Source organism: Erythrolamprus reginae, chromosome 3 (genome assembly GCF_031021105.1).
Source record: "Erythrolamprus reginae isolate rEryReg1 chromosome 3, rEryReg1.hap1, whole genome shotgun sequence".
NCBI classification, from domain to species: domain Eukaryota; kingdom Metazoa; phylum Chordata; class Lepidosauria; order Squamata; family Dipsadidae; genus Erythrolamprus; species Erythrolamprus reginae.
Window position 1 is genome coordinate 183,698,379 of NC_091952.1, and position 22,084 is coordinate 183,720,462.

The following is a 22,084-nucleotide window of genomic DNA, read 5'->3' on the forward strand; positions in this document are numbered from 1 at the left end:
AAGGAAAGAAAGAAAGAAAGAAAGAAAGAAAGGCAACTTCAAAGAAAGGCTCACTGAGCATCTCTCACTCTCTCTCTCTTTCTATCCCTCTTTCTTTCTTTCTCTTCCTTTCTCTCTCTCCTCTTTCTTTATCTCCTCTCTCTCCCTCCCTCTCTCTTTCTCTCCCCCCTCTCTCCCCCTTTCCCTCTCTCTTTCTCTCTCTCTCTTGCTATCTCTCCCCCCTCTCCCTCTCTCGCCCCCCTCTCCCTCTCTCTTTCTCTCTCTCCCTCTCTTGCTATCTCTCCCCCCTCTCCCACTCTCTTTCTCCCTCTCCCTCTCTTTCTCTCTCTCCCCCTCTCTCTTTCTCTCTCTCCCCCCATCTTTCTCTCTCTTCTTCTCACTTTCTCTCTCTTGTTTCCTTTCTGTCTGGGCAGATGGCTGCCTTCTGCCTTGGGGCGCGATTCGCCCCCTCTCCTCCGCCGCCGCCGCCTTCTGCCTTGGGGCGCGATCCGCCCCCTCTCCTCCTCTGCCGCTTCCTGCCTTGGGCGAGCAATCCCGGAGTCCGGGACTGTGTGGCTTTGCGCCATGAAGAGGAAACGGCTCCGGCAGCAGGGAAAAGTCGGCCGTTTTCTCTTCATGGCGTAAAGCCACCCTGTCCCGGACTCCCGGATTGCTCACCCAAGGCAGGGGGCGGCGGAGGAGGAGAGGGGGCGAATCGCGCCCCAAGGCAGAAGGCAGCGACGTTGGAGAGGGGGCAGATTGCGCCCCAAGGCAGGAGGAGGCAGCAGAGGAGAGGAGGCAGATCGCGCCCAAACGCAGGAGGTGGCAGAGGAGGCGGTTCGGGCGGGCAATAGGGCAGCGTGGAGAAGCCAGGGGCGCATTTGGCCGGAGGCACCGTGGGGAGGCAGGGGTGGCCGTGGCTCGCTTTACTCCTATTGCCACACCTCCCCGCCCCCGCCCACCTCCCCGCGGGCTGGCAGGGGGATGGGGAGCACGCGCCCATGGAAAAGGGCGCTCGGGTGTATTATTTGGGGGTGCACGCCTGCTCACGGGCGTAGCTTACGGGGAACGGTGGGCCAGGCAGCAGCTAGCCAGCCAGCCGGCGGGATGGCGCTTCCGAATTCGCACCCTCCCCCCCCTCCCTGCCTGCATCTTCGCTCCATAAGACGAGGCTGATTTTTCATCCTACTTTGGGAGGAAAAAAACTGCGTCTTATGGAGCGAAAAATACGGTACTCTATTCCTATATATATATATGTACATATATTCCTATATATATATATGTATATATATATATATGTATGTATGTGTATGTGTATATGTATGTGTATATGTATGTATGTATATATATGTGTGTGTGTGTGTGTGTGTGTGTGTGTGTGTATATATATATATATATATATATATATATATATATATATATGTCACATGTTTAAGCTGAATTTGAAAATTAAGGGAGACTAGGATAGATCTATTTCGGCCTTATTTTGGCCTCATCAGCTAGCCATACCCATATATTCTGTTACTATATTCTATATATTCTATTCCTATATATTCTATTCCTATATCTTCTTTTCTATTCTTTCTTAGATATATTTTACTATGAGTATCTCCTCTATAACCTTCATCATGTATTTTACTATGTGTATATTGATATACACTCACTAAAACCCTCATTGTGTATTGGACAAAATAAATTTTAAAAAAAAAAAAGCTCGTCCGAGGCCAGGAAAGAGGAAAGAGGAAAAAGCAAGGAGCGCAGACACAGCAGCAGTAGAAAGGGAAAAAAGGAGAGTCGAGTCGAGCCCAGTAATCCAGGAAGTGACAGCTGCCTATCAGCTGGAGCTGTGCACGCATCTTCATTTCCGCCAGTGGAACTGCGTTCCATCCCATCCTGCCTGCTGCCCACCCCTGTCTGTATATAGAACGAACCTCTGTAAAGACAAAAAAAGAATGCTGGCTGGGGAATTCTGGCATATCTTAAGTTGCAAAAGTTGAGGAACAGCGCTGTACAGAAATCCTAGATACGTGATGGTGAACCTATGACATGTGTGCCAGAAGTGGCTTGTAGCACGCTCTCTTTGGGTATGCGAGCTGTCACTCCAACTCAGGTCTGCCATGCATGTGTATGTGCCTCCTGCTGACCAGCTGGTTTTCGGGTCTCAGCCATGCATGCACGCATGGAAGCATGCATGCATGGGGTGCATGTAGTGTGTGTGCATGCCCAGGGCCCCACCAGGGCTGCATACGCAGGAGGGCAGGCAACGATGGTCTGCTAACAGAACAGTAAAGTGGTACATTCCAGTAGCTATTTTGGGAATGTGCATGTAACTGTGCATCCCCAAAGTGCGCACCTGTTGCCATGAGATTTGGCTTCTGCGCATGCTCAGCAAATGAAATCTCACATGAAGATGCTCACATGAGCAAGATTTTGGTGATTTTCATTGATTTTTCGCTTTTGCCCATGCACGGAAGCAAAAATACCGGTGATTGAAATCTCACTCATGCATATGTCCTCATGCAAAATTTCGCATGCATAGAAGCCAGGTCTTATGCTGATGATGCGTGCACATCCACAACGGAGGGCACACCGGTAGCGCCAAAGACGGCAGTCTTTTTCTGGGGGCAGAGTGCGCATGGGGGTTGGCCGCATATGCGCAGGGGGGGTGGGACACATGCAGGGGGAATATGCACAAGTCTGTGAGGTTTATGGGTAGGAGTTACACAGGAGAGGGGCACTTATATTTTACGAGCTAAGTCTTCCTGTCCCTTGGCCATTATCTGTTGATATTAATCAGAAAAGGATTAATATCGGAGCAGAATATCTCCAGGACTGCCTTCTGCCGCACGAATCCCAGCGACCGATTAGGTCCCACAGAGTTGGCCTTCTCCGGGTCCCATCGACTAAACAATGTCGTTTGGTGGGGCCCAGGGCAAGATCCTTCTCTGTCGTGGACCCGACCCTCTGGAACCAGCTCCCCCCTGAGATTAGAACTTCCCCCACCCTCCTTAAAACCCACCTCTGTCATCAGGCATAGGGGAACTGAGTATGTTGTGTGTATGTTTTCTTAAATTATGAGTTTTTAGTTTTAATTATTAGATTTGTATTGTACATTGTTTTTTCTATTACTGTTGTGAGTCGCCTCGAGTCTATGGAGAGGGACGGCATACAAATTTAATAAATAAATAAATAAAATAAATATATAAATAAACATGCAAAGGGAGGCGTATACATTGCATTTGGGGAGTTCAGGCACACACACATTCTTATAGCTGCTTTGGGCACTCAGGCCTGGAAAGATTAGCCATCAGTGGAGTAAGATCCAAGAAGTTACCTGGCTCTCCTTTAGGAATGCTGATAGCAAAAAAAAAAAAAAAGGAACACTCATCCTTAAGAAAATTTGTTAAAAAAAAAATCTTAGAAGAATTCTAAAACCAGACTTTGCTTTCCTTGATTTATAGATAGATCTAGTATATATAAATGAGTAAATGGAATGGGTAACGAACATACAAATCATTCTTATGAGTTATAATGCTTATTAGGGTTTTTTAATTAATGGTTTTATAACTTAGTTTTATATCTGACTTCTTTTTATTGTCTTGTATTTTATATTGTTGTAAGCCGCCCTGAGTCCTTCAGGTTTGGGCGGCATAGAAGTCGAATAAATAAATAAATAAATAATAAATAAATATAACCAACTACTTATCTGATGCAGATCTGCTTTTCTGGTTGCATGTTGTAAGCCGCCCTGAGTCCAAGGAGAAGGGCGGCATAAAAATTGAATGAACCAATGAATGAATGAATGAATGAATGAATGAATGAATGAATGAATGAATGAATGAATGAATGAATAAATAAATAAATAAATACATGAATGAATGAATGAATAAACAAACAAGCAAGCAAACAAACAAACAAATGTGTGTGTGTGTGTCTCTCTGTGTGCGCACTGCAATATCTCAAGCTGATTTTAGTTGACTACAGAATTACATATGGTGATTGATATGCACTTATATTTTACGAGCTATGTCTTCCTGTCCCTTGGCCATTATCTGTTGATATTAATCAGAAAAGGAGCTGAGCATTGACTGATGCTCCTATGCTGTAACCAGATAAAACAGTTTGGTAGTTGGCGCGAAGATTCCTCGGAATCTCAGTGTTTACTGACTTATCCTCCACTGTAATCTTTACTCATGTAAAAAGCAGTGTGACTGAATGAGTAATTAAATGTGATGAGTGATGAATAACTAAACAAATCCCAATGTTGAGAGATCTGTCTTCAATGAATAACAACTGAATTTATGACTTTCTGAAGCATATTTATACTTTTATATTCTGTACTACTGTGAGTCAAATTTTATCTTCAGGGGACAGTAATATAGAAACTGGCCTACATGAAAGAGAAGAATGGCACGGGGTTTTTTGGACAATAGGAAAAGCCTTTTCCCTGCTTTTGCCACTATAAAGAGCTGTTCCAATCACATTCAATGAAGTAGTAGTTTCCACTTAACTTTGCTACCAGTTTGAGAATGGGGGTGCACGGGCACCCTTTGCGTGCACGCAATGCTTCTGTTTATGCACAGAAGCGTTTGTACATGCGCAGAGCATTTTTAATGATGTCCAAATGGGTGGGCAGAGCCTCCCACCACTGCTCCCAGTTCTCTGAACAAGTGTGAACCAGTAGTAAGCCACCACTGGTTCAATGGTTCAAGTCCCCACTCCAAAATCAAACCAACACTCTATTACAAGCGTAAATTGGTTTCCAACCATAAAAAAACAGAATAAATCTACCTTTCAGACAACACAAAACCTTTCCTACATTAAAGTGTTATAATAATTGTAGCAGTTTAATAGGATTGATGAGCTCAACCAGCAATAGTGACCATCTTAGAATTAAACAACTTGATGAATTACTCTTTGCAACTATAAAGTACAACTGTCTGTGGAAAGCATTAAATATTAGTTGAACTGATCTCTTAAACCTTGGAACTGTGGGAGCTGAATGATAGAAATGTAACATGCTTTGAAAAGGAAGCCATAATCTATTACTACTTTTCTTTTGTAAGCCTTGGCTTTATCCTTTATCCCATCAGTATGCCTCTGAAAACAAGAGATTCAGAAGCTGGATGGTGAATTGACAATAAATTTCATGGCTACCTTGTTGCAAAGTGAATTATTCCCATATGTGTTTAAAACAAAAACAAAACAAAACCCTAATGCTTCTAAAAACCTCCCCCCCCACCCCTAAAAAGAACAAGGTTTCCAAATCTGCCACCTGCACTATGCTATATGTAGCAGATAAAAATAGCAAAAGAACCACTAATGAAAGCCAGAGACTGAGGAACACTACAACTTGTTTTTATTCCATCTATATAAGACCACAGGAATTCCTTCGGCTACCTGGCCAAGAATTAATATCAATGAAGTGGGATGTCTCTTCAATCACAGCATGCCAGTTTAGGACTAAGCTAAACCTGCTTCTTTCCAAAAAAAAATGTAAGGTTTGTCCAGGTAATATTGCTTGAATTACAATTAAGGCTCACCTTCCCTGTGACCAGGCTACAGCAAAATATTTGTCTATTTTATAAACAGCCAGCGTCAACTCATTTGTCTCCTAAACTTGCTCCAAGAAGAGTTCCTGCAGACATGTTAGTTGCTAAGTCATGTTTATAATAAGGGAGGAGTGCTTATGGAAATCAGAAAATCAGCCAGATTTAATTCAGTGTCTAGGACAGGAACAGCCATCTGCTATCTGAAATGTCCTATTTATCTTGCTAAAAGGAATGACAAAGATTACTACTTATGTTAATGTTGCTTCATTGAAATGCAGCATATAAACTGCTTCTGTCTAGAATTCAATATAATCTTTGAGAAAAATCTTGGTGGCTTAAAGCTTACTAGTTATCAATCTTATTTATTGGCTGAATCAGTACATTGATCAGTTGCTTCTAAATAAACATGTAGGTCAATTACTGTCTGCAGCCATTAAGGATATCTGCTCAGTGAATGCACTTTATATTGGCTGACATCTTGTTATATATCTTTTGATCTGTCAGTCAATCAATGAAAATTTATTTACAATGACTGATCAGATCTAAAGGATAAGAAAATGCAACAGCACTCTATGACATTAACTAGAATAATGGAATAAGAAATGTATGCAGATGATATTGATTGTTAATACAAAACTTGGAAGTTATTTTATGCACATAAATGTGTATGAATAGATTTAAAAAACCCATAGTACCTCACTAGGGTTTTAGCATCTGTCTAATTTAGTTTGAGAGCAAACATATATTTAGCAAATGTCTACTGAGATATTCAATCTTCCAGGTCATGGTTGTCCCAAAGGTGCTTTTCAAAAGGCAAATTGACTCTCCTAGTTCACCCCCCCAAAAAATTTCTTATTCAAGTCAAGAATAGAATAGAATAGAATAGAATAGAGTAGAGTAGAGTAGAGTAGAGTAGAGTAGAGTAGGGTAGAGTAGGGTAGGGTAGAGTAAGGTAGGGTAGGGTAGGGTTGGATAGGGTAGGGTAGTGTTGTGTAGAGTAGGGTAGGGTAGGGTTGGGTAGGATGAGGTAGGGTAGGGTAGGGTTGGGCAGGGTTGGTTTGGGTAGAATAGAGTAAAGCAGAGCAGAGCAGAACAGAACAGACTGTAAAACCTTAAATTGTAAACCAAGAATAATTTTTTACTTAGTTGAAAATTAATTATGTAAAAATCAAATAATTGATGCAAATAAAAGCTTCCGATAATGCAGTTCCTTAAATAAATACTAGAATGTAACCTATTTTTGTTTAATACCTAAAATTATAGGGACCAAGCTTTTCAAACAGCAGACAGTTGAAGAATGGATTGAGATGCACACATGGACATCCCAGAAAGAAAACTCACATAAGGACTTCCAGCGGTGATGTCAGCACAAGCAGGAGCAAAGAAATGGGCTCCGTTTACCTACCTCCAATTTTTCCAGCCTGGAAGTCTTAAAAAGGCACTATCTGCCCTGGAGAGGCACATAGAAAAATGGGAAATTCCAAGGACCTCAGGAAGAAAGGCAATCTCCCCAGAGTTTCAGGAAAACTCCCTTAATTCCAGCCAGGAAGAAACTAGTTATTTTGGCAGGTTGAAAGTGCTGACAGTCACGGAGTAGGAATTGAAGATTAAGAAATCAACAGAAAAGTGTTTGTATGAGAAGAGATCCCCAAAAAGGAGGTACAAATATTGGATTGAATGGAGGAAATGAATTATTGTGACTCGAGGATTTGAGACAGAGTGATTGCCTGACAGCAGCGGTGATCAGGAGGAGGAAAGAGTGGAAAATTTGGTTGAAAAGTGACAGTGCAAAGAAACAAAGTAGTGAATAAGAAGAGAGAAGAAACTCTAATCAAATACAGTTGGTGACTACGTGGTTTAGGGACTATAAGTTTCATTTATTTCCTCCATGAAACTTATAAAATTTTCTAAAATTCAGCAGAGTTTAAGGGCTAATATTGTTGAATTAAACAAGTGATTTGGCTGATTGGTGAACTGCGGTGCAGTGGATTTACAGGCTGATGATACAGAAATCAAGAGAAGTGGTTATCAGAGATATCACATTTGGACAATCTGCACAGTACTGCACGGGCTGGATTAATGGCTTCAGAGGGCCACATGTGGCCTGCGGGCCATAGTTTGAGTCCCCATGGTCTAAGACCTGAGTACCAGACTTATTAGCAAGACATGGACCAATTAGGAGATTGAATGCAAGCAACATTGTTGCAGATTCCCTGAAAACGTGTATGATCTAATGTCCATCTTAAGACAGACATTAGCAATTAAGGTACCAGAAAGTGATTTGAAGGTGAATTATTCTCAAGAGGCTCATCGTAGGACTTTCCAGAACACCTATGATTCCATTTCTTGAAGATCAAATGATTCTCAAACTTTAGTCTTCAAGCAGATGAGTCCTTTAAGAGCCTTTTATGATTTTTTACACCCAAGAGTGGCATAAATTTATTTATTATTTATTTATTTATTCATTCATTCATTCATTCATTTATTTATTTATTTATTTATTTATTGGATTTGTATGCCACCCCTCTCCAAGGACTCAGGGCAGCTCATAGCATCTGAAAACAATATACAACATACATATCTAAAAATCCTATTAACATAACTAAAAAACTTTAAAAACTCTAATAACATTTAAAATCATTCATTCCCATTCACACAGCAAGACATACTACATTCGTCAGCCAGGGGGCTAGGGTCTAATGGTCTTCTTTCTTGAATAGCACTTGTGTTACTTTTACTTGATTCAACAATAGAAGCTGAACAGAGGACTCAAGAAAGGGAAGAGGGGAAAGTAATAGAAAAATATTTAAAGTTCTTGTCTTTCACTACGATTTCTATGGCCCACATATTCAAAGAGTAAAGTTGCTTTATCTAGTCTACAAAAATCTGGACAAATAGTTAATGGCTGAGATATATTCCAGAAACAATACATTTATCAAACCAAAATATCATAATCTTGGTTTTATTGAAAAGCGTAGAATTTCTGCACTGTGGCCCTTAAGAAAGCATAATTATAGTTTCAAAATAACTTGACTCAATACTGAAATTGTGTGCGAGTTTCTCTGTTCAATTGCAGTCAGTATGAGGTGATAGGAAATGAACAAATTATATGCAAACAACTGTCATATTCATTATCACAAATCCTTTTAGGTAGTACAGTTTTTGACTGTAACCAATTTCACTGTGATGTTTTTATAGAAACAGGAAATTAAATCACCCTTTTCTCAGTAATTAAAAATTAGATTCATTATCTCTTGACTATGAACTGAAACATATTTGAAATCTATAACTAATTTTTGCTCATTTCCCAGAAGTTGTCATTTATTTTTGGAGTTACTATCAGGCAGCAATTGTGTGCTGATCTGCCTGTCCTAAAATCAGTTTGGGCTTGCCTACCAAAATCTCCTACTACAGTCTTTGTTTATATGTAAGATATAAGATGCCAATTACTGACAATAAGCATATCATTGGAATAATAATTTCCATAAACTTTTACATATATTGGAACAACTGTTTGAGAAAGGCAATTTACCAGGTTTATTTATGTATGAATAAGCGTGGTGCCTGTTCTGGTACAAGTTCAACTTTTCCCAGTCAGATAACTCAGCACAATGAAATATCACAGATCATTTTATTACAGGCATTCTCACAATAACTCACAGTTATGATGCGATTCTTCTGCAGTATAATCTTTCCCATTGTGCAGGTAAACAGAGGTTGACTTGACCCAGGCTCTAGGTGGAGCATCTACAAGCTGGCTGGCTTAGTGAAAGAGTGAAGATAAAGACCCTCTGGAATGTTCTCTCCAATTACCCCTCATCCCGAGTCAGAGCCAATAGGAATACCCAAATGTGGTCACATGTAGAATTACATTACCCAGAATGCAATTTCACTACATTTCCCCTAATGCAATATCTTAAAGAGACATGCCCAAATACAGTCCAACTATCTCTGTCTCTGGGGACAGCACAGTGCCTATAGAGTAACAACAAATTTCTATAGTTCATAGCCAGCAATTGTCCTTACTTTATCTGTTAAACCAATGTTTTATCCTCAATTGGTAGGATACAGAATTATCCTTATTTCCAATTGAAACTGCTGAAATTCTTCATTATTTCTCCACAATGTGAATTGTTTGAATAATCATGTTTTAGGCTTACAAACAGTCAAAATTTCTGATGTTCTCCAAGAAGGGAGAATAACCTATGGACTACATGAAACAGCTCTGAATGTTATGCCTAAGTTCTTTCCTATGTCATAGAATAATTGAATGTAATTATTAGAAGATTTCTTTGAGATTTTTAGTCCAATTTCCTGAAGGTCCAAACAGACCTTTAGCATCTGTTTAAACACCTATAGCAAAAGAGACTGCACAACCTCCTGAATCCAGTCACTTCTATCATTGTATAGATCATACACTTAGGAATACCTCCAATCATTTATTGTAAGCTTTTTCCTTTCTGATTCTGTATCTTCCTAATTGTTTCACCACACATATTCATTTGTCAGGATTCCTCATAAAATGCAGTGCCCTGAATTTAGTGCAATATTCTCAGTTACCGTATTTTTCGGAATGTAAGATGCACCTTAGTTTTTGGGGAGGAAAATAAGGGAAGAAAACTACTTACCAGGTATTCATCTGGATAGCATCCTTAGTCTGGTCAGCTTCAGCACATTATTTTATCCCCTAGTTAGGGCTTTAAAAAACCATATTTGGAGAGAGTAACAATGAAAGAGCTTGCAAGGTGATAAGAGCTGGGAAGATCATTAGCACCTGGTTAGGATGGGAAATAAACTTATTTGGAGCAAGTAGAGCAATGAAAAAGAGCCTCCAAGGACTTGGGCTGGAAAAAGATTCTTTGGAGAGAGTAACAATGAAAAAGCCTGCAAGGTAAGAGCTGGGAATATCATTAGGACCTTGTTAGGACTTGCAAAAAAGCATAAAAAAGCTACATTCAGAACATAAGAAGCACCCAAATTTCAGCCTCTTTTAGAGAGGAAAAAGACACATCTTATACTCCCAAAAATATGGTTTGTCCAGCACACAAAATAAAGATAATCTATGAATAGAGATCTTGATCTTGCAAGAGACTACACTTTTATTGATATAGCCATTCTCTCCACAATTCTTGTGAAGTCCAGCAGTCTCAGTGAAGAACACTATTCTCGCAGTCAGGTACCTTTGAGATGCTCTGGGCAGTCATTCCTAGCCTCCCACCCCAGAAGATGCATTTCAATTTGAATCATTTGCATAGTGATAGAAATGATGTAAATGACATTGCATAAGTGATGCAAATCACCACAATGACACGCCTTCCAATTTTCCAGATTTTCATGAGTAGAAAACACCCTCTCCCCAATTAGTGTGTTCATGTAAGATTTTATTTCACTTGGAAAACAACACAAATTGTTGGACAAAAGCTTGCCAAAAGTGATAAAATTCTTTCAATTAATTACAGCCAAGAAAAAAGGAACAAACAAGCATTACTATGACTCAGTATGATTGCTAATCTTAATCCTGCTTCTACTACTACTAATAATAATAGGGGGAAAAACATGGTAAAATAATGAAAGTATACCTAAGTGTTGCTGGAAATGGATAGCGGTAGGAGCCAAAGATGTGTGAGAAATGTAATATAGTAAGATATGGTAGGGCTTCCCAGGGGCCAAGCCAGATTTTTTTTTAAATTACAGCTACCAATCTCCTTTCCCCGTGTGCACATGTTCCATCTCTACACCCTACAGCAGCGGTTCTCAACCTGTGGGTCTTGACTAAGGTGACCAGATGTCCCAATTTTGGCAGGACAGTTTCCAGTTTTAAACTATTTGTCCTGCGTCCTGCAGCGTTCTAAAAAAAGTCCGGATTTTTCAAAGAAATACCAGTTGGCGGGTTGAACGCCGGCTGGAGATTACGTTGGAGCCAGAAGAACCGGCTCTTCATCCTTTGATGCCAGGTGATCACATGGCTTGAAGTAAGCACCCAGCAGGTAGCTCAGCGTCCGCACTGCCCGAAATCGGCCGATGCAGAGCGGAGCTTCTTCGCAGCTTCCAGGTTTTTTCCCTGGCAGATTCTACTTGCTGGTGCTGGGAAAAAACTTGGAAGCCACTAAGAAGGGCAAACCGAGATGCAGCGCATGGAGCAATGTTCCCTTCAGCCCAGGCATCAAAGTGGGGAAAGAGGGGGGGAATTGTTCTGGTTTCTGGTAGAAATTTAGCAATTACAAATAACTCTTATTAAATGCATAATTTCATGAATAAAGAAACTCCATTTATTTCTCTGCTCTCCTGTAATTCAAACACATTCCATACAGCACTTGGTCCGTTATCCCTCTCTTAGCTGCATTTCTCACATTCCTCCTTCTGCTTCACTTAAACAAGATTTATTTTCCTAACAGCATAACTTTGAAAAACAGTAGCACTGACTGATAATACAAAATACTTTGGCTTACTTTAGCATGGCAAAAACACATCCATTTTTCCTTTTGGCAACATTGAAACTCCACCCTTCTTCTCCACTGACCCCCTGATATGCCAAATACATCACTACAATATTTAACCCATTCCTCTCCTTAATATCTTCTTCCAGACCTCTGCTCTCTATGTTTTTGGGCCCTTCTGAATTTAGGGTTAACCCAGCGAGCGTCTGATTCTCCCTCACTAGATCCTGAACTCATAGCCCCATCCTGTGGCTGGCCTCCCACCTGTTCTACTACCTGTAACCCTGGGCCCCCCACTACTTCATAAACACTATCTGAATCCGAGTCCTCAATATCTTCATCATCCTCCAACTGATCAGGAGTATGTACAACTTGAATGAGAGCAGCAAAGAGCACACATTTCAAAAGCAGGGCTCACAATTGAAGACTTTATAAGGTACATTTGTAAAGCAAAAATAATTTAGTTCATAAGACATATCAGGGTGTTTTTTTTAAAAAACACACCCAGCTCTAGTGTTTATTTTAAAGTTGTAAAGTTCTCTCCTTTGAAAAGGCAGACCGATGTTGTTTTATTTAGTTACTTAATACTTGCAATGTATACAAGTATTATAAATACAGTGGTACCTCGTCTTACAAACTTAATTTGTTCCATGACTAGATTCATAAGTAGAAAAGTTTGTAAGAAGAAACAATTTTTCCCATAGGAATCAATGTAAAAGCAAATAATGCGTGCAAACCCATTAGGAAAATCGGCGGGTGAGAGGGGATTTCCCCCATCTTGCTGCTAAAATGTGTCCGCGGGAGCCCCAGCCATCCATCGCCCGCCGCCCCCTCCTGCCAGGAGCCCGTGGGGGCCATGGCAGAACCTTCGGCTTCTGGACAGGCAGGAGAGCCCGGAGCATCTGCCTTCCCACCCGGATGCCTTGCCCCTCTCTTCCCCTCCACCCTCGGCCAAGGGCGCCCACCCCGCCCACTCCAAAAGCTGTACCAAGGCTGCCCGGGAGCCCCGCTAACAGGCTGGGTTGGCTGGGTGGGGGCCCTGGTCTCCAGCCGCCTCCCCGGCACAGCCCGGGTCTGCCAGCATGAGTTTCGCCTTGGCTGTTTCTTCTGAGGGTGGCCCACTGTCTTTTTTCCTGGGCGCAGAGATGACACCCCCCCACCGCCTCCTCTCTGCCGGGCTCTCCCAAGGGAAAGAATGGAATGAGGTCTCTCCCAGCCCCCAGAGAAAAGAAGCCTTCCCTTCGATCTGGACAGCCTGAATCCAAGGGAGAGACCTATTTCTTTCCCCCAGCATCCAGAGAACAGAAAATGCTCCCTTGGATTCAGGCTGCCCAGATCAGCCAGGAGAGACCTATCCCTTCCCTCAATGTCTTTTCTATGGGGAATGAATCCAAGGGAGCGTTTTCGATATGGGTAGCCTGAATCTAAGGGACAGACCTATTCCTTCCCCCAGCATCCAGAGAACATAAAACGCTCCCTTGAATTCAGGCTGAGGAGGGGGAGGGGGAGGGGGAGGAGGGAGGGGCATCTCGCCCAGCCACTGGAAAGCAAAGGGAAAATCCCAGGCGCTTCAGCCAGCAACAGTCGATGTTGGCAGTCCGGAGGCAGGGAATTCTAGCGGGGGCGGCAATCAAATGGGAAATCCCGGTGGTGGCAGTCACAAGGCAGGGGAATCGCTGCAGCAGTAAGGGAGCGCATGTGCAGGAAGAGACCGCATACACCTGGGCTCAGGTTCGTAAGGTGAAAATGGTTCTTAAGACGAGGCAAACAAATCTTAAACACTAGGTTCATATCACAAAAAGTTCGTATGAAGAGGCGTTCATAAGATGAGGTATCACTGTACATGGAACAGCCAATGCCAATGACAACTTTAGTCATAGCCTCATAAACCTTGGAAGATGCAAGAAAAATTAGATTGTTTTAAAAAATATTCTACTGATTCTGATCATAAAAAATGATTGCGTTATGTGATGCACATCTGATTTAGAAGGGAAAATTTTATATAGTGGCATGAAGCAGAGTCACTGAAGGGTCCAATATAGTTTCTCCACTGTGGTAGATCAAATGAAAAAATTGTCTATTATGCCTGTAAAAATCTGTAGATGGCATAAAACTGGAGAAAATTAGTTGATGAGATTAAAATTCATATGGTACCTGGCATACAATATAAGGTAACACAAAAAGGACATTATGATTATGATAAAAAAGGAAGGAAGGAGATGGGCGGCATATAAGTCCAATAAATAAATAAATAAACAAACAAATAAATAAATAAATAAATAAATAAGGAAGGAAGGAAGGAGGAAAGGAAGGAAGGAAGGAAGGAAGGAAGGAAGGAATGGTTGAGAGAATGTCCCTCCACCCTTGAGGATGAATGCTTTTCACCACTCTCCCCATAGCTACTTCTCTTCTAATAACTTTGCTAATCTTATAAAAACTACCTGGCACTTGACTGAGCAACCAATTTTACTGCCGTTTAAACAGCCTGTGCCTCTTGGCAAGTAGCTTTAGCTCAGATAGCTCTGGTGCCCTCCTTTCCCTGCTTATACATAAAATTGCATGGCAGAATAATTAAGCTGATTACCTACTGCTGTCTCCCCCCCCCCCCCATCTTGAGTAATGGAATAAAATATACAGTGCTTCCTGGGAAAGCAACCACAGAAAGCAGCTGTTGTAGTGAAGGGTAATTCAATACCTGGTGTTCAGCTACACTAAGAGGTTGCACATTGGACAAAAATTGGGCATTGATCTGAAGCCATACAGGCATTCATCCTCAAGGGTGGAGGGACATCTGTGCTACAGTCTGGTCCAAAGAGTCATTGTGAGGGCTCCAGAATGTCAGCAGGTAACACATATGGCCAGCTATTCATAATCTGTGGAGTATCAAAGTGTTCATTGATACGTTGGACACAATCAAGTTTTGAATTCGTCCTTAGTCCAACAAAGGAAATGTAAGTAGGGATGGAATTGTCTGGGCATGGTGCACTCCCTGGAGTTCCATATTTTGGGCAAGATAATGTGATGGATTCCACGTTTCCAATATTAAACGACTGACCTTGCTTTTAATGCTAGTAATATGATGCAACATCAGAGTTTATTTAATGTTTGTGAGTTGGAGCAAGTATGATTAAATACAGGTTTACAATGATATCTACAAAAATAATTAAATTACAAAATTGCTATGTTAATTCTTTTATCTGAGAAGAAACAAATACTTCCTTTGAGTATAGGTCTTCATTTATCTCTCTCTCTACTAATCTGGATATTTAATCGATCAATCAGAATAGAGGTGAAAGGGAACTTGGAAGTTTTCTAGTCTGGGGTGTCAAACTCAAAAATTGAGGGTCTTTGAAGGACTAGCCTGCAATGCCTCAGCCAGTAAAAATGGAGCTCCATTTCATTTATTTATTTATTTGTTTGTTTGTTTGTTTAGTTAGTTAGTTAGTCCAATACACAATAATACACAATGAAGGTAATAGAGGACACCTTCAAGGAAATAGAATTAGAGAAAGAATAGAAGAAAGAGTATAGGATAAAATAATCAATGAGAGAATAGAAGAAAGATATAGGGATAGAAGAGAAGATATATGGGATATAGGAGAGACAATAGGACAGGGGCCGGAAGGCACTCTAGTGCACTTATGAACGCCCCTTACTGACCTCTTAGGAATCTGGAGAGGTCAACCGTGGACAGTCTAAGGGTAAAATGTTGGGGGTTAGAGGATGATACTATGGAGTCTGGTAATGAGTTCCAAGCTTCAACAACTCTGTTACTAAAGTCGTACTTTTTACAGTCAAGTTTCACTAGCAGAGGGTTGCAGGAGACTGTTACTGCTGAAAATGGTGCCCAAGAGCTGTTTTTTTGCTGGCAGAATGCTTGGGCCACCATAGGTGCCCCCCAACACAAGTGGCATCATTCGGGCTTTGCTCAATCTGGCCACATTCACTCCAGCCCCCTGAGGTCAAACACAACCTAAATACGGCCCTCAATTAATTCAAATTTGACATCCCTGTTCTAGTCCAGCCCTCTACTCAAACAAGAGAAATTGTACTACTTCAAACAAGTGACTGTCCAGTCTCTATTTAAAAACCTTTTGACTGGTTATCTACTGTACCTACTGTTTAATCAATCTTGGTTCCAGTTAGCTAGCTTCTTTTTCCTTTGGATGTATTTTGTTTTCGTTTAATTTTTATCTCAAAGCTATCCAGAATCATTATGGAGTTGGGAGGCCTCCACATTTAAACAATAATAAATGAAACTTGTTCTCACTGGGATTTTTCAAGAACTGATGGATATGTTCAGCTATTTCAACAAATAGCTATTTTGGCAAGATGTAACTATAGAAGAGCATATCTGCAGCTTATTAGAATGATGTAGCGTTTGTGTGCAGTGTGTTATCATAGAGCTGTTTAACTTTTTCTTCCTCTGCATTTGTGGTTGAAGCATAAACCTGGAGCACCGTAATATTTATTCAATTTCTGTAGCTGTCCATCTCAAATCAATAACTCCAGGCTGCTTAAGATTCCAAAAATATTACAACAATTAATGCTATAGATCGGCTTGCTTTTAAACTGGAGTTGAGACAACGATATCATTTTTGGACTGTGTCTGATTACTTGACTTTGACACTTTTGTTAATAGTGATGGCTGCTCTGTTTCTTCTGTGATTTTCTTGTCCACAGTAGACGACCTGATACTTCTCTGATATGAAGTGATCATTCCAGGCCATTTTAAGTCAGTGGTTTACAGAATGTCAATGCTCACTCTTGACATCTCTGGTCTGACAGCATCATGTTTGCCTTGGTTCATGGTTCTGACATTCCCTGTACCGATAGTACACATATCTTTCCAGTATTAAACTTACTTTTTGCCTTTGGGCACATCGGCAGCTGGATGTCTTTTCAACTTTAATCTAGCTTCATCATCAGAACCAGTGGAGCTTGTACTTGCTCTCTGCTATTCCCAATCACATTCTATGAAATCGCTATTAAGACGAGCAATGGAGATGCTACTGGAATTGTTATGCTACAGCTCTGTTTGGGAACTCTAGTACTTTCCCTCCCAGCTTTACCAGAAGAAAAATTCATAAGTATTTCCCTGCAGACAATGTTGTGAAGAAATAATTTACAACTGGTTGTAGAACACAAGAACAAAATGAAATTAGAGATGCATATGTTAAAAGGGTTAAGAAATTAACCATGTATACATGGAGACTATTAAGGAGATATGATTCAAGAGCAACTGGTATGAAAATGCATTGTGTAGTGATGGCAAAAAGGCCAGTAAAATTCAGTCAAAAGTCACTATATTCCTAGATTTAAGCCAGCCACATTAAGAATCTTTTGTTAATCCAGTAGTATCCAACAAAGCAACATATTGCACTACATGCATATATTTCCAATGCAGAAATATTATGGATGTTTACCGTATTTCATATTTACTACAAAAAATAATATTGTATCATGAGATAAAACAACCGCAAAGAGCAAGTTTGTGTAGTATGTTACAACAACAGAAATGACGAAGAGATAATTTCTGTAGATTCTGGAGTGAAATAAATCATGAGTTTTCTTGGGAAGAAACAAAGTGATGGTATTTTCAGATTGGGAGAGCATGGAATTTATTTATAGCAAACTTCCCTGTGCAGAATTTGCAAGTGATGAATTAAGGTCTTCTATCTGTATGCATACAAACTTGCCAGCTGGGTGACTTTAACATATTCTCAGCCATAGAAAAGGGGCAATAGAAAACCACTTTTGAATGTGTGTGTAAGTATGTGTGTGTGTACTGAATGCTTATCTGAATGCTTATGGACAGTCCTGCTCATATGTTTGGGCTACTTTATTGCATAATTTTAATGTAATTATTTTGTATATGTTATAAAAGAAAACTTGGTGCAACTATGGCCATCATATTTTTCAGAGAGAAAATTATGACCTGTGTTGCAAGTGGCACTGTACATTTTCATTGTCAGGTGGAAAAGTAATTTGAAGAGGTTTGAAGGGGATGCACAAATTATTGAATATCCTCACAGAGTTACAGTCAATGAGTTTGATGTATCTCTTGCACAAAACCTGAATTATGTGGCATAGGGGAGCTATAAATGGTGACTGAGAGACAATGTGGTAGAATAGTGTTAGAATAAATATATGAAAGTACAAACTGTGTGTCGATTATGTTGATTTTGCCGAGACAGAGAGAGGTGGGGGAGAGAGGGGGAGGGGGAGAGAGGGAGAAATGAAATCTACCTTTGTACTGATGTGAAGACAATAAAAAAGGCTGTGATGTGTAAACGTCACCCCACATCAACAATAAATGATATTTTACATGGTATACAAAGTGCTTGGATTTTGCCTCAATCAGATGCTATCAAAGTAGAATTGGCACCATAATTTTGTCAATTGACAACCTGTTCTGTCCTAGGCCTACACAGCTTGAAAACAAAAGAGAATCAATGCGCTGTTATTTCAAATCAGTCTTTTTATATATATGTATACAAGCCAAAGTCATGCATATGAGGTCAGCTTGGCAGCTTCTCATTGAAGGTAATTAAAAAATAATAGTTCCGCGGCTAGGCTGCTTCCAAAGATCAAAGCTAATTGCAAATTCCTTCATGAGATAAGGAGTCTCTAGTTCCACAGACTTACTTTTATAGCTTCCCAGCATGTCCGCAGACACGGCACTTTTACTCCAAGGATTTTAGCAGGAAAATAACAGTTGGCTAGCGTAACCTAGCTGAAACCTCAAACATCATCTGACTCCAATGCAAAACTTTGAAACTCCACCCCGAATTACCCATACTCCACCCTTATATACCTATAGAGAGTGGTCAACAATTCCCTAGAGTTAACAAAGCACAGAATTCTAGTCTTTTTCTTAGTCTTCTAAAATGGGCATCTAGCAAAGGCTCCTGATCTTCTTCCTCCTCCTCCTCCAAGTCAGACTCTACTGTCATTGGCATGTCTGCCACCTCTGGTGGTCCTTCAGGTTCATCCAGGTCTATTTCTCACTCTCTGCATCAGCAGGCAACACCACTGGCCCAGGATACCAAGATGCCCCTGGCTCATCCTCCTCAGAATCTATCATTACCAGAGTTGGACGAGGAGCACTCACAACACAACTTTTGTATTGCATTATGATTATTATAAAGTTCTATCTGGATTCTCAAGTGCACCTGAGTTGATAACTTCTACTCAAGTGTTGTCTGGCTGAAATATGAAAAGGTTGTTTATAGAGCACTTGTGGAAGCATGTTGGGATAGACTGATGGGAGTTTTTGAGGAAGAAAACTGAAACTAAACAAAAGCAAATTTATTTATTTATTTATTGGATTTGTATGCCGCCCCTCTCCGTAGACTCGGGGCGGCTAACAACAATGATAAAAACAGCATGTAACAATCCAATACTAAAATAACTAAAACAAACCCTTATTATAAAAACCAAACATACATGCAGACATACCATGCATAAATTGTAAAGGCCTAGGGGGAAAGAATATCTCTGTTCCCCCGTGCCTGACGGCAGAGGTGGGTTTTAAGAAGTTTATGAAAGGCGAGGAGGATGGGGGCAATTCTAATCTCTGGGGGGAGTTGGTTCCAAAGGGCCGGGGCCACCACAGAGAAGGCTCTTCCCCTGGGTCCCGCCAAACAACATTGTTTAGTTGACGGGACCCAGAGAAGGCCCACTCTGTGGGACCTAACTGGTCACTGGGATTTGTGCAGCAGAAGGCGGTCCCTGAGATATCACTTCAGTATTAATGATTTGTTCTATTAGGGTACATTGGCTCATTTGATAGAATTAAACCTGTGCTGGAGTATGTATGTGTTTCTGTGTGTGTGTATGGGTGTGTGTGTGTGTATATACACATACACATATGCATCTATACATGCAATACACACACATAAACTCACACATTTCTAATGTATATACTGTATGTATGTGTGTGCAGAGGAAGGCTACTGCTAGGACAGGGGGGAATGCAATGGGCAGTGAAGGGCTACCAAAATTTTTGCTACCACTCTGTGGTTGTGGCTTATGCATTTTCTTTCAACATCTTTCAATGCAAATTGGGTGCTCTGGGGTGGTGCTCCATTTTCGCTACCCCACTGCGTCCCCACCCACCCCGGTCTGGGTGGCAGCCCACCCCTGGCAGTGGGGTAGCGAAAATGGAGCTCCACCCCAGAGCACCCAATTTGCACTGAAAAATGTTGAAAGAAAATGCAGGGCATCCTACATAAGCCACGCCCACAGTGTCATAGAAAAGCCAGGGCTTTTGGCAGCCCTTCACTGTGTGTGTATATATATACAAATACACACATGCAGACTGCATATATAGATTTGTAAATGTTGACTGGAGATAGTTAGACAGAGAGATAGATAAATAGAAAGGTAAAAACGAACGATTGAATCCACACTCTCCCATTACTTACACATCGGAGGATTCACTGTAGCCAATTGATATGTGGCTTTCCCTCATGGGAAAAAGTGGGAATTATTTCTTCCCTTGCTAGGAAAATTCATTGCAGGTGGCCTGACCCTTAGTTATCCTAATGGAGTGCCCTTCATGGCACCGGACCAGAATATCTCCGGGACCGCCTTCTGCCGCACGAATCCCAGCGACCCGTCCGGTCCCACAGAGTTGGCCTTCTCCGTGTCCCGTCGACTAAACAATGTTGTCTGGCGGGACCCAGGGGAAGAGCCTTCTCTGTGGCAGCTCCGACCCTCTGGAACCAGCTCCCCCCTGAGATTAGGATTGCCCCCACCCTCTTTGCCTTTCGCAAACTCCTTAAAACCCACCTCTGCCGTCAGGCATGGGGGACCTGAAACATCTCCCCCTTGCCCATGTTGTTTTGGTGTTAGATTGACTGTGTGCTTGTTTTTTTAATATTCTGGGGTTGTTTTTTATGAATTTTTTAGCTTAAAATTGTAATTGGATTGGTGAGTATTGGATTTGCTATTATGTATTGTTTTTACTTTGTTGTGAGCCGCCCCGAGTTTGCGGAGAGGGGCGGCATATAAATCCAATAAATCTAATCTAATCTACTGCTTCCACAATCTGATAGGCAGGTCTTGATTCCTTCAGCACTTTTAGCTAGTGATGTAATCCTTTTATATCAGAGTATTGCCTGTTACGTCTTGCTAGTTAATTAAAGGGAATGTCAGACAGTTCAGAAGAGATGTTAGTAAGATGTCAAATGCAACAAAGAGAGAAAATAATTTTAGGTTATTAAAAAAAAATAAAGTCTATGTAAATTACAAAGTCTGCATTTTCTCCCAGCTACAGCCTTGACTGTTTGAAATGATTTTTTGTCTGCTAGTTCAAACTGAAATGTAAGTCTCTTGTTCGCTCCTTGGCATCGTTCCCTAAAATATTCTGCTAAATGTTTTCAATTATATGGCGGTCCCAAAAGGATCCGGCTAAGAGGTTTTTAAATGATCTAGTGTCATTTGAACGCTATCACTGTAGCCATAAATAAAGATAAATTAAGTAATTAAAAATAAGATTGTAGCTTTGACTCAATAGGCTGATAGTGGCTGACCAGATATACCCACGAGGACTAGTTTGTTGGAAGATTTTTTTTAAAAAAAATAAATTGCTACTAAGCACAGCTTATTCTTCTTATTCTTTTTCAATGGGTACATCCCGTTTCAATTGGGCTCTATATCTGCATCTGTGTGGCCATATCACAAAAATGGAAGAGAAGTTTAAAGTATATTATCAATCATAGAGTTCTGTGTATAAGTACACTGGTCAAGCAGTTAGAGCAGGAGTGTCATACTCAATTTCATTGAGGGCCACATCAGGGTTGGGTTTGACCTTAGGGGTGGGTGGGGTGGGCTTTGCCAGGATGGGCATGGCTAGCATGATATTACACAGATCGGGGGTACCTGTAGTGATCCGAGCACTCTGCCAATGAAAATGGATTTCTGGGGTTCGTTTCCAGCCTCGACTTTCAACCCTCTGCAAGTGAAAATGGAGCTCAGGAGGGGAGTTTTATTTTCATTAGAAGAGGGCTGCAGGATGCTGTTGTGGCTGAAAATAGAGCCTGGGACCTTCTCTAGTACCTTAGTATGATCCTTAATTACTTTTAAAATAGGAAATAATTAAATAGTATA